At 44.4% G+C, this 15,337-nt stretch overlaps 1 protein-coding gene across 1 annotated transcript in view; it reads left to right on the top strand.

The window, feature by feature from the left end:
• CASTOR2 (cytosolic arginine sensor for mTORC1 subunit 2) overlaps positions 1-15,337 on the top strand; it is a 121,736-nt gene that overhangs the window by 18,839 nt on the left and 87,560 nt on the right. The window lies entirely within an intron of this gene.

Below are 15,337 nucleotides of genomic sequence, written 5' to 3'. Positions count from 1 at the left end.
GGCAGCGCTTGTGTAGCGAGTACAGAACCAGGATTCCCAGCTTCTATTCTTAGCTCAGTAACCAATTCATTGCAAAGCCTTTTGCAGATCATTCAGGCCTAATCCTGCACATGTAGCAGCCCCCAATACGGTCCTTTCATTTTTTTTTATTGGGGACATAGGATCAGCTTCTTAACTGTTGTTTTTCTCTCACTCGGTAGGACTGGGAGAATGAAAATCAATGTCTTTATGCAGAAAGTGTGATGATTTGTTAATATTTGTGAAGCAGTAATGTGGACATCACTGTGTGACCTGGCATCCATAAAGGGGATTGATTGATTGCTGTTATCAGCTGGGTCTTTGGAGCGTGGGATTTTTGGCCTCTCTCATCAGAATACAATTTTACGTGATTATAGAGGATAATGCTGGAAATGCCTCTGCACTGGGCTTGCCACATGTCCAGATGGCAAGGTCGATGTAGCGTAGACCTTGCTCGAGTGCTTTATATGCCAGGATAAGCGCTGCTGCTTCTTCCTCTCTTTATGCTACTGGCTCAGCAAGAAATTGAGGAGTTCTATGGCCATTAATAAATTCAGAGAGTTGGAAATTAAAGCTAGAGTGAACTCTGCTTTTATTTGCCTTAAATTGACTTCGCACCCTTTTGCAAAGGTGAATGGGAATGCTCGTTTTTGTATAGTACTTTTGCTTTAAGATAATCTGAGCTGCAATCTTAAACTGAAATGGAGTTAAAAGCATTCTAGGCTAGGAGTTAATTTCTAGAGTATCTTGTAGGATAAAAGCACAACAAAAAGGATACTATAATGTGCAAAGCCCCTTACCTTTACATTTGGCTAGGCTGTATTTTGCAGCATGTGCAGTTCTGGTATCTGCCGAGTGCAGCATCTTGTGCTGCTGGTTTGTGTGAGGCTTTATTTTCCTGGTGCAGGGTCAGAGGTAGATTAATCTGCAGAGCTGTTGGCCAGAATCTGTTAGCAGGCTTTTCAGTGGGGGAGCAGCTTGGAAAAAAAGCACAACTTGATTTCGGTGTCAGTTGAGTTTTTGGAAAGTGTTAGAGAGATCTCTTCGTAAACTCAGTTCTGAAAACAACAGGGGATTATTTTTCTGTCTTTAGGAAATGTTTGTTAGCGTAGTGGTGCTTCATGCTCTTGCCTGTGAAGGGGCAGGTCTGTCCCAGGGCTTACATATGTTTGGCTAACAGGGCTTTAAAGTGGCAAGACCTTGCTGAATAAATTATTTAGGTAAAGTAAGAGGCAGAGGAGCAGAATTATTACCTCCCTCAGGCTAGGACAGCATCCTCCTTTCCTCTCTGCCCAGTGAATGAAAATATTGTCCTGACTTGTACAGCAAGCCATTTCTGGGAGCCCGGGGGGGCAATGCTACAAAGAGCACTGGGAGCCCATAGTCAGAAGCTTGAAGATGACTTTTGGTTTGGGAGCTACATGCGTGTACCTTTAAATACACATATAAATCTATCGGTGTCTCTCCAGCTTCACAGTTTATCTGGTTGTCTCTGCATTTGAGGCAATGGGCTGGAGCTGCCACCAATGTTGGTGACTCCTGGTCCTCACAGTGCGTCCCTGGCTGGAGCTCCTGCTCGTGCCCATGTCCCAGCCAGTGCTGGGGAAGCAGTCCAGATCCACAGAGAGCCTCTGAGATCACTGCACCAGGGCTGCGTCTGTCCCCCAAAATAATAATAATGTCATAGTGCTCTGGGCAGTCATCTTGCGGTGGTGCTTTGGAGCCCTGTGTGTACAGAGGGCTCCTGTTCTTTAATGAGGTTCCCCTCATTTTGTTCTAATGCTTTTCTGAACGTATTTTCTCATCCTCAAGGTATAGGAGTCTCTTGCTTTCCTGTCTGCTCGCTCTCTGTCAGTGGCTGCATCCCTCCTGCCTCGAAGGGGAAGTCTCTCCCAAAGAGCCTGTTTGCTGCTGTTCTGCTTGAGGGTAAAGCATGGGACATTTTGGGGTAACTTGGCTGGCTTTTGTGTCTCAAGAGGACTCAGAAATAGATGTGAGCTTCCAGTTTTCTTCCCCTCTCCTGAGATGGTGACAGCCCTGAGTGCTTCTCGCCCGAAAAGAGCAGGAGGGCTTGTCCCCAACAACATGGGCATCAGAAAAAGGGCCAGGAAAAAGGTTTTGCCCTGCACCTCCAAGTACTGCACTAGACAAGCACCTTAAGATGCCCTCAAATGTAGCCCAGTGTTGACTACGTTGTGCACTTGATGCTTTCAGTGTTTTGACTAAAGCCTGCCCCAAAAAAGGAGGCTCTTGGGTTCCTTTGTACGCTGATAATTTTTTTCCATGATTTTTACTGTGTTTTCAGCTATAAAGCAAACCTTTTTTTTTTTTTTAATTTTATGTTCATTTCCTTTTGCTGGCACTAGATCATCATATGATTTAGGGCTTTGTTTTTAAGCTTGATATGAAGACTAATTACTTCCTTCTTGCATCCTCTCAGTAAGAAAACATAGGACTTAATATTTCACAAAAGAGAAAAGTGAGGAAAAAATTTTAAGTGCATGGAAGTCTTTGGTATGTCCCTCGAATTTATTTTTTACGCTGTAATGACAACAAAACATTAGGAACTAAGCTCCAAACTCCATAATTCTATTGGTGTGGACACAGTTTTCTGTTGGGTTATTTGTCCTCACTGGGTCTAATTATGCAGTTACAATTCAGCCTGTGGCTGAGTACTTTTAGTAATTAGGGGTACACTGTGGATATTTATTGTTTATATAAAACTCAGTATGTATTTGTCCTGCTTCAGCCCTGTGACTTGCTTTGATTATCCGTAGCCTTCTAGGTAATTAAGCTGTATATTTTCTCCCTGTCTCTTTCTTCATATTCTCTCTTGACTTAATATGATAAGAGCGGGAGAAACTACAGCAGGAAACGTGGGAGCTTTAGTAAATTGTTTCAGTGGGACAGTGTGTGGCTGTTTTACAGAGATGCCAATGTCAGGGCAACCTGCTGTCTGGGCAGTTTGGGAAGAAAAAGGTTATTGCTTCCTCATCAAGTGTTACTTTAATACCACCAAGGCAACATCAACTCTTGGGATTGCTTGTGTAACGCAAGGCTGACAAAGCCGACGGGAATCACATTTCACTTCTCATCAAAGTAGTTGTTAAACTTTTACCCAAGATTTCTGTTAACGGACTAGCCAGTAACGACTGAAGGCATGCGTTAGAAATGCAGTGCTCCGCCAGACAGCGTGCGTATCAGATAGTTTGGGGATATCTCTCTGAAAGTGATGGCCTTAACAGGAGGGTGTGCTTTTATAAAGTCTTGGTTTATGTTAGATGGGTTGTTTTTTCTGCAGGGTCAGCATGCATGATTCCCAATATCCCTGCTTCATCAGGCTGCCTTAGGGCGTGCCTAACTTCAAGCACATAAGTCATTTCATTTAAAATTTATTAACTAGGTATGTGATTAAGTAACTTGATAATTTGGGAATGTGAGTTTGTAAGTAGGGATTGGGGGGCTGTTCGTCTGGCTGTAACCCCTTCTGTGGTGGGATAATTGCAAGATTTGTTTGCTTCCAAGATTTACTAACGAACTTGTTTCAAAGTTTGGCAGAAGAAAAGTCAAATGATTCTTTTGAAGAGAGGCTTATGAGATTCAAAGGTGATGATACCAGAAAGCTGACAACTAAGTTCTGTAGAGTATCATTAAGAATAACTTTCTGTTCATGACTGCCTGAACCATTTCAAGTGTTTGATATAGAGGGGTTACAATTCCTTAAATGCTTTACAGAGATATTAACTTTCTGTAAGTGCTTATGATATTCCTCAAGACTTTTTCAACAAGATACATAAAGGATATATTAAAAAATAATAAAATCAGTAATACTGTCTGCCCACAAGCTTTGTAGCAAGGGAGTTTTTTCAACCTGCTCATGCCTGTGGCTGTTTTCACTGTTGGATTCTAGAGTTTAAAAAAAATGCAAGATGTATGATTTAAACATTTTTACTCAGATCAACTATACATGTCATCAAAACAACAGGATTAATTTTAAAATCTTGAAAAAAAAATTTCCGATAAAAATAGTTATTTATGTTCAGTCTGAGCCTCCTTAGTTATGCATGCATCATGTTTACCTTTCTTTTTCTGTTCAGGTGCCTAAAATACATATCCTTGAGCTTCATATGATTTATTTTTATAAGCTGGAGTTTTAAGAAAAGCTCATATCACAAGATCAATTACAGTAAAACAGATTGGCAATGCTGAAGTTTATTCCAAGTGGAATCCCAAATAGTGTCATATATGCTTTACAGTTGGAAGTTGGAAAGCTAAAGAAAAGATACAGAAATCACATTATTTTAAAGCTTGATGAGAATGTAGCTGTATTTTCAGCTGAAGAATAGCTGACTTGAAGTGATTGAGCCTGTTTTGAGCCTGGATAGGGCTTCTCAGGTGACTCTCAGCCAAGGTTTTGGGTTTGGGTTGTACTTCTGCAGAGCAAGTCTGTATGCACGTTCCCAGGAAAGGGCAGCTTTGTTCAACATCGCCTCTTAGCGCCGTTCTAACAGCTGATACCGACTTCTCAAATGCAACTGTATAGTGTCAGTTGTGCTGGAGACAACATTGAAGTGTAGACTTGTGCGTAGGGATCTGGATGGGAAACTGTTCTGGTTTGATGTTTAGCCATCTTTTGCCATCAGGTGAACGTTCAGGTTGTAAAAGCTGATTTGTTCTTTTAAGCAGAAGAAGGGTGGAATAAGTAGAAAAAAAAACAGCACAGCACGATGTGGACAAGTGCTGATGGCATCTGTTCAAACAGGCAAAGACTTGCCAGAGGCCAAATGGAAAGAATGTGATGTAGTGGGCTCGTTAGAGTTGCTTCTCCAGGTTGCTACGGTAAAGGATCTTTTTTTGATTATTGCTGTGTGGAATATGAGCATAAAAGATGTGCAGAAAGCTGACTCTGCTGGCTGGGCCCTTCTGGCTTCTGCTTGGTTGCTTCTAGCCTGGGTGTGCAAGGTGACTGCTGCACAGTAGCCTTGCAGATTCAGAGAAGACACTGCTCAGAGACCTTTTGTAGCTGGCCAGCTATTTTAGGAGTGGTGTTACTGCAAACTCTGACTAGAAATAGCTGTTAAAAGACCAGCAGCGTTTCATTAAGAGGGGTTAAGCCAAAGAACACCTGTGTGAGGTAGGTGTAGTCTGGACATTCCATTTTCAGCATTGACATACCTAGATATCCAAAAATTCCAGGAGGTTGGACCCCAAGAAATAGGAATACTGGCTCTAAAAGATGAGTTTTAAATAAAAGTATTCAATATGTGTTTCTTTCTCTGATGAGTATCCAGGCTTTCAGTTTAGATTTGTCTGCAAACAAGCCTGAACCTATTTATTTATTTTTTTTATGTTCAGTCTTGCATAATCATGTTATTCTAGGTAGAGATTTGGAGAAAAGATACGTGCTTTCTGAACCATGTTGCAATGAATGATGGCCCAGTATTCTGCAGGAGGCAAAAGGAGGGGAGTGCTTTGCTCCAAAGCTGCAGTACCTCAGCAGTTCCTGACCTTACTAAGTTATGGAGATGATCCATCCGAATGTGACCCCATGCCTTTGCAGAAGAAGGTTCTCCCTTGTCTCGTGCTGCATTTTATCCCCTTCCTCACTGCCCAGAAGACCTTGGTGTAAACCCTGGTGTGAATACGTTTCTAAAGAATACTGATATGGAGGCTTTGGATACTGGAGAAGGATTAATAGACTTTGAGATAGGAATAATGAACATGTGACTCTCGTGATAGAGGTTTAAACTAAATACTCATAGCTGTATAGATGATAGTGCTCAGAAGACTTCTTGTGACATCTGAACATGAAGAGCTTATATTTCTTGTCTCAAGCCAAGTTTTGACAAAGCCTGGAATTTCCTGCACAGGAGACTGCAGGGATATGGCTTCTTGGTGTGGATCAACATGTTGAGCAATATTTAGATTCAGTAACGAAGGGCATCTATTGGAAACTCTTCCTGGAAGAGCAGTGCTGGATCCTGGTTGATGAGCAGAAACAACTGAAACACGGAAGTAAATGAAGGAGAAAGGAGGTTCCTTTTTCCTCTTTTGCCTTTGAAATAGCCATCCTTGCAAGTTTTGAGCTTGTGCAGTTGAGGGATAATAACTGCTCCTGTTGTATTGGCTGGTGCTTGAATGGATAAATGGCTGCACACCTTGGATTGTGAAAGATCAACAGTGCTCTCAGCAAGTAACTTCCATGAAATCCTCGAAGAGCTCCCAAACTGAGCCTCGCAGATAAAATTTAAGCGTGGTAGACAGGGCTGCCCAGTGCTCAGCTTTTGAGAGTGCCATGTGCCGGGCTGGCTCCTCTGCTCTTTTGACACGCAGCAGGATCTTGGCCAGCCAGGGGGCACGTGCATGTGCGATACGTGTGCAGTTTTTTTTGACAGCGCCTTTGGAGCTGCCGGAGGAACCTTCTCCCTTCTGTAACACTTACTTTCTTCTTCCTGACCTTGATCTTTGCCTTTCCTTCGTCTGAGAGGTTTCATACTGCAGTCACAAGAGACTTGTCCTACCTCAGCATAGGGAGAACCATAATTTGCATCTCTTTGTAGCAGAGTGACTGATCTTTTCACCATGCCTTCCTGCGCCGAGCTGCGGTGCCGCTGCGTTACAGCGCTACGGAGCTTGTGCTCACTCAGCGTTTGCTGGGAGGAAATAGTGAGCAGGGAAAAAATAGAACCGAAGATCTGCGGGAGTCAGGATGGTACTGGGACAAAATAAGCCATGTTACCTAACTTAATATTTGGGGATAGGGAATGTGGGCCATCGTTTTGTGCCGGTAGCGTTTGATTATCCATGAGGCTTTCCTCCATGGCCAAGTGTTACTTGAAGGGACCCCTGTGGCCGGCTAACGCGCTGGTTGTATCTTGGCACGGAGGCGGCTGAGGGATGGCTGCGCGGCTGGGCAGGCAGGATGGCTGGCTGATGAAGGCATTTAGTTTTGCAGTTGTTTTTCCTTGTGACAGGCATTTATTTCGAAGTCACACTCAATCCTTCTGGCAGCTTCTGCGTCACATCCTGGACTTTTTGGCTGGCCAGCGCGTAGGGCCTGAATCTTCTCCCTTGTACCTCGGGCCTCTTTGGTTCCTGTTACACGTGGGATGCTCAAGACACTGCCCCGGTGTGACTATAGGTCCCACATTTTCCATGTGGGGTGCCTAGCTGAAACATAATTCGGACATCAGAATGGCTTGCTGCCACGATTTCGCAACCTGTAAGACAGATTTGAAATGCATTTGAATTTTTATGATGTTATTTGTGGGCATATAAGCCAAATATTTCTACTTTCCCACATCCTGCGCTATACAAACTTCTTGTTGGCCTGAGGCAGCTTTGTGATGATGCCAGGGACTGAAAGTCCTTGTTTTCTGACATCAGGTATTAAAAAAATACTGCATAGGTACAGAGAGCAGCTCTCTTTTCTCAAAAATGGACTGTTGTGTACGTGCCCTCTTAGCAGTCAAACCCAATGCGATGAAGCGGTGGCTCTGTAGCAAAGATCTGGACTGTTTACTGAATTGTTGCAGTGTTTAATCAGCTTTCTATTTTGATGAGTATCTCATTGGCTTGTAAGCTATCTCCTTTCCAGACTCTTGTACTTGTGTGCTTTTGTTGTACCGCATGGGGAGAGATGGTCCCAGCCCTGAGGTGCGTACATAGATCACCGAGACCTGTCTTAGCATGCAGCGTGATGAGGAGATAAATGTAATTTGGAAAGGCAGTTTCCAAGAAAGTCACATTTCCCAGAAAGTGTATTTGGAATTTTTTATTACTTGGGCAGATTTTGAGGAAACATTTTCTTCCTCAGGCTTGTTCTGAGTTCTTACTTTTTAGCTTATGCAAACAGGCCAGTTCAGACAGAGGAATAAAATCATCATTGCCCTTTACCTTCCTGAACTGAGCTACAAAAAGCAGCTTAAAGAGCATTTTCATGTGCAATAATTTTCTTGTTGTTAATGTCTCAAGTTAAGCCTCCGTTCCTGACATAAGCACTTTTGGCTTCCCGGATTTGTCTGAAAGGCACCGCTGTGGGTGCAGACAGGTGCCTGCACCAGTGAGTCAGGGCAGCAGAGCCGCATTCTGCTCTGCGGGGACTTCCCAGGGGCTGTGTCTGCTCCTTCAGCAGTGCGAGTTTGCAGTAGGAAAAAACTGCAGGTAAACAGCTAGCAGTGGTTAAATCCAGCAAAACTGCAGGAAATACGCTGGCAAGTGAACTTAAACAGAGCCGAGCTTCTGGTTTGTTCTTGCTGCAAAAGCTGTGCAGTTTCCTACCGAAGCACTTTCCAGGGCATATTGCATGTGTAGATCCCAGAATGTCAGGGATTGGAAGGGACCTCAAAGGATCATCTAGTCCAATCCCCCTGCTGGAGCAGGACCACCTAGATCAGATCACACAAGAACGTGTCCAGGCGAGTTTTGAACATCTCCAGAGAAGGAGACTCCACAACCTCTCTGGGCAGCCTGTTCCAGTGTTCTCTTACCCTTACTGGGAAGAAGTTCTTCCTCATGTTTAAGCGGAACTTCCTATGTTCCAGCTTATACCCATTTCCCCTTGTCCTATCATTGGATGCCACTGATGAGCCTGGCTCCATCCTCATGGCAGTCACCCTTTCCATATTTATAAACACTAATGAGGTCCCCCCTCAGTCTCCTATTCTCCAAGCTAAAGAGACCCAGCTCCCTCAGCCTTTCCTCATAAGGGAGATGCTCCACTCCCTTCATCATCCTTGTGGCCCTGCACTGGACTCTCTCCAGCAGTTCCTTGTCCTTCTTGAACTGAGGGGCCCAGAAATGGACACAATATTCCAGATGCATCAAGCATGTCCCCTAGGTTTTCTGCAGTCAGAGTCATGGAAATCTGGTTTCAGCTGTCACAAGCTTCCGAGCAGCTCAGGGTGGTGGCTCGGATGAGGAGCGAGGGTAACCCAGGAACGCCCTTTCCCATCCTGCGGCGATCGCTCTGTGCTTGTGGCACGGTCCTCTGCTGCCTGGCGCCATCCCAAGGGGGGACGTTACTCCCATGAGCTTGTATCTGGGGACAAGGGTGGGCTTCACAAGCAGAAGGCTCTGAGCAGTTCCCCCAAGAACGCTGCAGCACAAGAGGGCTGGGGAAGATGGCTGGCCCCGTCCCTGCCTCGAGCGGGTCAGGTCTCTGCTGCCCGGCGACCTGGCCTGAGGCTCCGCCACTGGGTCTGGGACTGGGGCTGTTCAGCCTGCTGCTGTTTACCTGCAGTTTGTTCCAACTGGTTACTGTGGGCCCATGCTGGTTTTAGCAGGGGTTGTGGGAAATTTGTCAGTTCTTTTCTTTTTCTCCACGTGGTCAAATCAGAAGAGCTTTGACACCTGCAAACGTTTCAGAAAAGAACAGTTTTTAATCAATAACGACCTCTCCTCTCCAAAATAACTTTCGGCCAAGGAATTTCCTGTCTACTGTAGTTTCATTGAAAGAGCTTTAAAAGGCCCCAAGTCAGTGTAAGCCCTTACTCATCAAGTCTGTGGTCAGCCAGCCTGTCCTCCAAACTGGAGAACCAGGCAGAAGACTCTCTTGTTACCCAGTAGAGCTAATCGATTAATTAGCAGGGGACGAGGTGCACGAAACAATCTGTTACACCAGATGGATGCTTCAGTGTTAATTTGTTCTCAAAATAACTGGACATAGATATGCTCAGCACTGTGGCCTCGATCCTGCTTTCGTTGCATTAGTCGTGAAAATGTTGTTGACTTTAGTGATCCAAGTACATAATTCTTCAGGAAAAATGTATTTTGGCATCAAGTGGTAACAGTAAAAATGAAATGAATAAAAGCTGTCCAAAGCAATGGGCTTCTTAAACAGGCATACATTAGTTGAAAAACTGAAGTTTTGCTTTTATCTCCCTAGAGCATTCCTGTTATCTGAATGCCAAGAAATGAGTAATTGGGGGTTTTTTGCTTTTTTGTTCTTTTAAATAACTTTTGATGTATTTTCCTAAGGAAGTCTGAACGAAAACATAGTGCTGGAAAAGTTAAGGTGTACCTTGCTTTCTCTTTGAAGACACTGTGAAGGAGATTGAAAGAAAAAAGGAATTACGTTTAAAAAAAAAAGTCATGGTTGTGACTTATTCTACCACACTTTGTTTTAAATGAAGGAGACTTGTTCCAAATTTCCTTCCATTTTTTTCTTCCATTCTTTCTTTTGTATTTTTTCTCCCCTCCAGCTTTTCATAGCCAAAAGTCGGTGTACCAGACAGATCCATTTCTTATGAACTGTCTGTGGGAGAACCACAGAAAGCACTGACAATCCGTGGTTGGACTTCAGTGGGAAACTGAAGAGTCTTACCACTCGCTGGAGGGAGAACGTGGCCCACCACCTCTGTGACACTGGGCAAGGCTGCAGGTTAGAGTTTGGAGGAGCTCTGTGTCCCATGAAGAGTTCATCCGTGTTTTGTAAAAAGCAGTGGATTTGTTCTGTCATGCTCATGCAAGGAGCCAGGTATCTACTTAAGGTGTTATTTGTGAAGCTGGAGAAAAGACAGGCCCTGGAGGAGGGAAGAAATATGATTTTTTTTCTTTTTTTTTTTTAATTGAAATTCAAAATATTGATGATGCATCTTACTATTTTTTAACACTGAAAAAAAAATACATCTCTGCCATGACCTTTACCTATGTCCAGATACTTTTTGACAGTTATTTACAGGATAAGTTGTGCGATTAAAAAGCCAATTCGAATCACTTTTCTTTTTGCTCCATTCTTATGCTTTAAAAATAAAACACTGTTTACTATACACAGTGATCTCACAGACTTCAGTTCTGTTTTCAGTGTTTAACCAAAACATTGAATTACTTTTACCTTTGTGATACTGGTAGGATTATTTTTAATTAAGTGAAGTGTTTTAACATGCTCTAGTTTGGTTTTCAGCAAATGTGTCTAATGCTTGATAGAGAGGGGCTGGTTCTGGGAACAAGACGTGCTCCCTCTTGCCTCGTTTACCTGAGAGTTAGGTAAATACTCCTTGAGGACCTGGTAAGGAGAGAGGTTAGTGATGAATTACCTCCTACTATAGCCATGTACAGATCCCAGAATACTTGTGTGTGGACTGCAGGGAGGAGACAGGATGCGTACAGGTTAAGTGCTCGGATACTGCGTTGTGCTGTAGGAGCAGCGTATTCCCTCAATAAACAGTGCAGAAAGCAGAGGCTGAATCTGAGCAAGTCATTAGCTCAACTCATTCTTACTCCCTGATGTACTCTCAGCCTACTTTTAAGGTTATACTGACGCCTGAATATATGTTTCCCTGAGAAAACATGCCATAAATAATAAACTATTTCTTCACCAAAGCAGCGTTGCACAAGCAGCTCTGTGCTTCTCAAAACAAGGCAACCGCTGAACTTGTGAGGGGTCAAACCTGCAGCAGAACAACCTGTACCTGGCTCTTTCTGCCAGACTGGTGATGTCTGGCATGGTGCAGAAGAGTGGCCGTACGACAACTGAACACCCTAAATGGGGTAGCATTCCAGCATGAGGATGTCAGACCAGAGAAACAGGGCTTGGTCCTTTCGTTACCAATCATTTTATAAAAAGTGCATGTGATGCCATGGTGTGGGGAGTACATAAGTTTTGTTAGCAAAATGCAGCTTTAGGGGACTTTAAGGGGGGATCAATGACTCTGAGTGTAGAAGATGGGGTAAAGCTGCCCGCAGAGAGGCGTAATCCAAGGAGGTTCAAAGGTGCTGGAAAAAGGCTACGCAGCAATGGGCAGAAGCATGGCAAATCTGGGAAACCGAGACTGGATGTGTTAACCTAATCTGTGCCATTGAAATGAGATTTCCTTCTCCTTCAGAGTGAGAGTTAAGATTTGTGGAGAGCATGAAGGTCTAGGGCAGAGCTGAGCCATAGCAAGGCGCCTTGGTACTGAGACTGTACTCCTTCATTACTCCCAAAAACCACAGCTGGCATTAGGTTAATCCTACCCTCCTATCTACTGCTTGCTGCAGGTTTCTCCTTTTCTTCTGCCCTTCTGTTCGTGTTGGCTTTTAGTCTGTTTCCCGGTCTGATGGCAGTAAGGTGTAGAGCCGAGATGTGCCTACCATTCTCGCTCCCCTTGCGTCACTACAGACCAAGTGAGAATTGCTAAAATGGAGGCAGAGTGTGATGATGTGGTTTCTGAAATGGATGCCCTCAATTATCTAGTCTACAAGCAACGTTTCAGGGAATGAGGAAAAGGGATAAGGATCTGTCTGTGAACAAGAATCTACCATATTGGTCTGCTCCCGCTTTGGTTACAAGTAGGAATTTTACCCCTCATTTATTTAGGCTGCGTTCAGGTACCCTTGAATATGACCCCTCTCCCTTCATGTCAGCCAAAGGTATTTAAGCAGAGTACACAACTAGGTGGTATCTTAATTTTATGCTTGGTAGCTTCCAAAAACTCAAAAGGGGCTAAAGAAAGTTTGTGTTTGTTGTTTGTCTTGGAGGGCAGGGTGAAGGGTAGATGAAAGATGTTCACTTGTAAGTAATATTTAGAGAGGTAGAGTTAGAATTCATGTTTATAGCTACCCAATGCCAACTTGCTCAATAAAAACCCTGTTAGGTTTCCAAGAGTATCAGGAAGCCCAGGGTAGTGTTGGGAGAGGGACGGGAAGCCAGGTGCTTTTTATAGATCAGGTTGCAAGAAAACTTGGGTTACTATGCAGTTGTATTTATTACTGGGGGACAGTGGAGCGGTGTTAAGTGTAAGCAGACGCGTTGCAGATGATAGCTGGAAGTCTCTTTTAGTATGTGGATTAAATGAATGAGTGGCAGTTGGGTCATTTTAAGGAATGATCACTTCCCTTTGCTATGGTGTTATGTTCTCTGTCTTCCAGCCCAAGCAGCGTATGGCAGCAAGCGCTTACTTCTAGTAACGCGTGGTGTGCAAAGCTTCTGAACAGCATGTGGCCATCTGATCTGCTGCAATGCAAGACCTGCATGCTGTTCCAGGGGAAAGCTGCGTGTGTCCATAGGATCACAGAATAGTTTATAGTGTCCTTATCAGGCTATATTAGAGTGCAACTTCTGGAAGTGCACCAATAAACACAAATACTGTATTTGAGCCGTAATCACTGCGCTGTAGCAACACTGCTTAAATGTGTAACAACACATCTATGGGGGGGAAGTGTAGAATTACACAGTTCATTCACTACACAGGTAGGAAAAATTGCTCTCCTGTGTGTCTCCTCTAAGGCTCAGCTGGGATTTATTGTCATAACTAAATAATTTTGTACCAACAAGTAGCCATTTTCTCCCATTGTAACTTTAAATACTGATTTGGAGGTGGAAAGGCAGCCCTGAGATCCCTGTGGCTGTCTTGCCTGTGTTTCCTTCCAGCACAGCAGGCAGAGTCCCTGGCATCATCTGGAGTGCTACATCCCCTCTGCTCCCAGCAGCAGCCCGGGGCTGGTGGCAGCCTCCATGGCTGCTCTCCAAGACCTGCCCACCAGCAGAAAGTGAAGAACTTCTAGTTTTCCTGAGGATGGGCACTTTGTGTCCTGCTATCTCCCTGTTTTCTTCATTTTTCCTTGCACAATAGTAGATGTCCTTAGTAGAAGCAAATCTGTGAGGGGTTGCATGTGTCTCTGTGGCCTTCCTGGAGCGAGCAGCCTTCTTGGTAGAAGCAGCATGTCAGGACTGAATGGAGGCATAGCTGGTGCTAGCAGGAGCTGGGCTTTGTCCTTGGGCTACAAACGGGCTTGCAAATGCTTCTGTAGGCTGTAAAGGGAGGGATTGGGTTAGTCTTTGAGCTTGGCTCTGCTGTTCAGTTTTGGTACTGCCACTGCAGCTGCTTCACAGGTTTCAAGAGCAACAGCCCATCTTTGGGCAGCAGAAACCTTCTGGAGGCCAAGTATTGGCATTTCTGGCCTTAATTTCTCTGTCTTCTTTCCCTGTCTGCAAAGCAGGATAAATGTCCTTCTGTCTTCACCCTTTCCTGCCGTGTCTGTCTAGGTAAGGAGATGATTAGTGGTACAGTTGTATCGTTGTATATGGGACACGTGGGACACATCTCGCATTTTGCCAGGCTCTTGTCCTCCAGCACAGTCTTAGGACATCACCATCAAGCCAAGAACACAGCTCACTTCAGGATGGGCTTCTCACAGTGCTGCTGTTGTCGCCTGGTTGGTTAGATTTGTTTGTGTGTTTTCCCCTTCTTTCTAATTATGCTGATATTTACTACTCAACAGCTGTAGTCTGGGAAGGAGAGTGGTGAGCGCCGGCTCTGCAGCTGACAACCGCCTTGTGCCTTGGCTGCTTGTCAGCAAAGGGCTGGTGCTGGCTGGGGTAGAACTATGCAGCCGTTGCCATCGATTGACCAAAGGGTTGTTTGGAGTTATAGGTATCTGCCTAAAAGTACTCCTAAAAAAAAAAAATTCCTGGTTTCTGTGGCAGGAACTACCTGGCAAGTGGCTGAGAATTTGTCAGAGCAGCTTATCTGAGGAATGGGATCTGTAGTGAAAAGCTCCCCCAAAGCGAATACTTGGCCAGTTTTGGGGTGGATTATACTATCCTGACTCCTGGTCCTGGATTGCCTGTTTTGTGTCAGTTTGTGTTTCATTGTTTTCCTGCATCTATTTCTGAGGATTTCTGGATGCCCTGGTTTCACAGCACCCTTCCTGCTACATGCTTAGTGTGGGGGAGCATTAGAAAATGGTCCTGGAAATGTTTCTTGTCCAGAGTCCTTCATCCTCTATCACCTGAAGCCCAGCTCCAGGGTGATACTGGCACTGAAAGGGGCCTGAATTGAGTGCTGAAACAGTCTTTTGGGCCTTAAACTGTAAATTTCTGACTTCACTTAATGATTCGCTACACTTCTGATTCTACAGTAAAGCCTATTTTATCTTTTAAAGCAGATCCATGCTGTCCTGACTGTTTTCAGGGGTCACTGTCCTAATTCAGGAGCTCTAAATTTGCTTGATAGCTGATTCCAGTTTCCATTGCCAGTAGTGAGAGTGCAGAGGCACAGTGGAAGCATTATGCTCTCTGTGAAGCAAATATGGGAGTGGAGGAGTGGGATGTTTGAGCTGAGCATGGACACGACACCGAGATTAATGTTAAACTTGGCTTTGGAAGTCGGTTTTACCCCTGCTTCCATGTGTGAAGATGAAAGTGATGAAGTTAATGACAACATACACCTGTTTGCATTAGGAAGATGTGAAGATCTATTTGTAAAATACGTTCGCAGACGATGCACGTCCGAATTGCTGAGTGTCGGGCAGTGATGTGAAACAGGCTGTTGAAAAACCTGTGAGTGATGCTGGATGCTGCATCGTTCCCGTGTGGGCGTTGCGAGGTGTCAGCCTT

Source organism: Tauraco erythrolophus, chromosome 21, assembly GCF_009769465.1.
Source record: "Tauraco erythrolophus isolate bTauEry1 chromosome 21, bTauEry1.pri, whole genome shotgun sequence".
Taxonomy (NCBI): domain Eukaryota; kingdom Metazoa; phylum Chordata; class Aves; order Musophagiformes; family Musophagidae; genus Tauraco; species Tauraco erythrolophus.
This window is presented reverse-complemented; position numbering and strand designations above follow the sequence as displayed.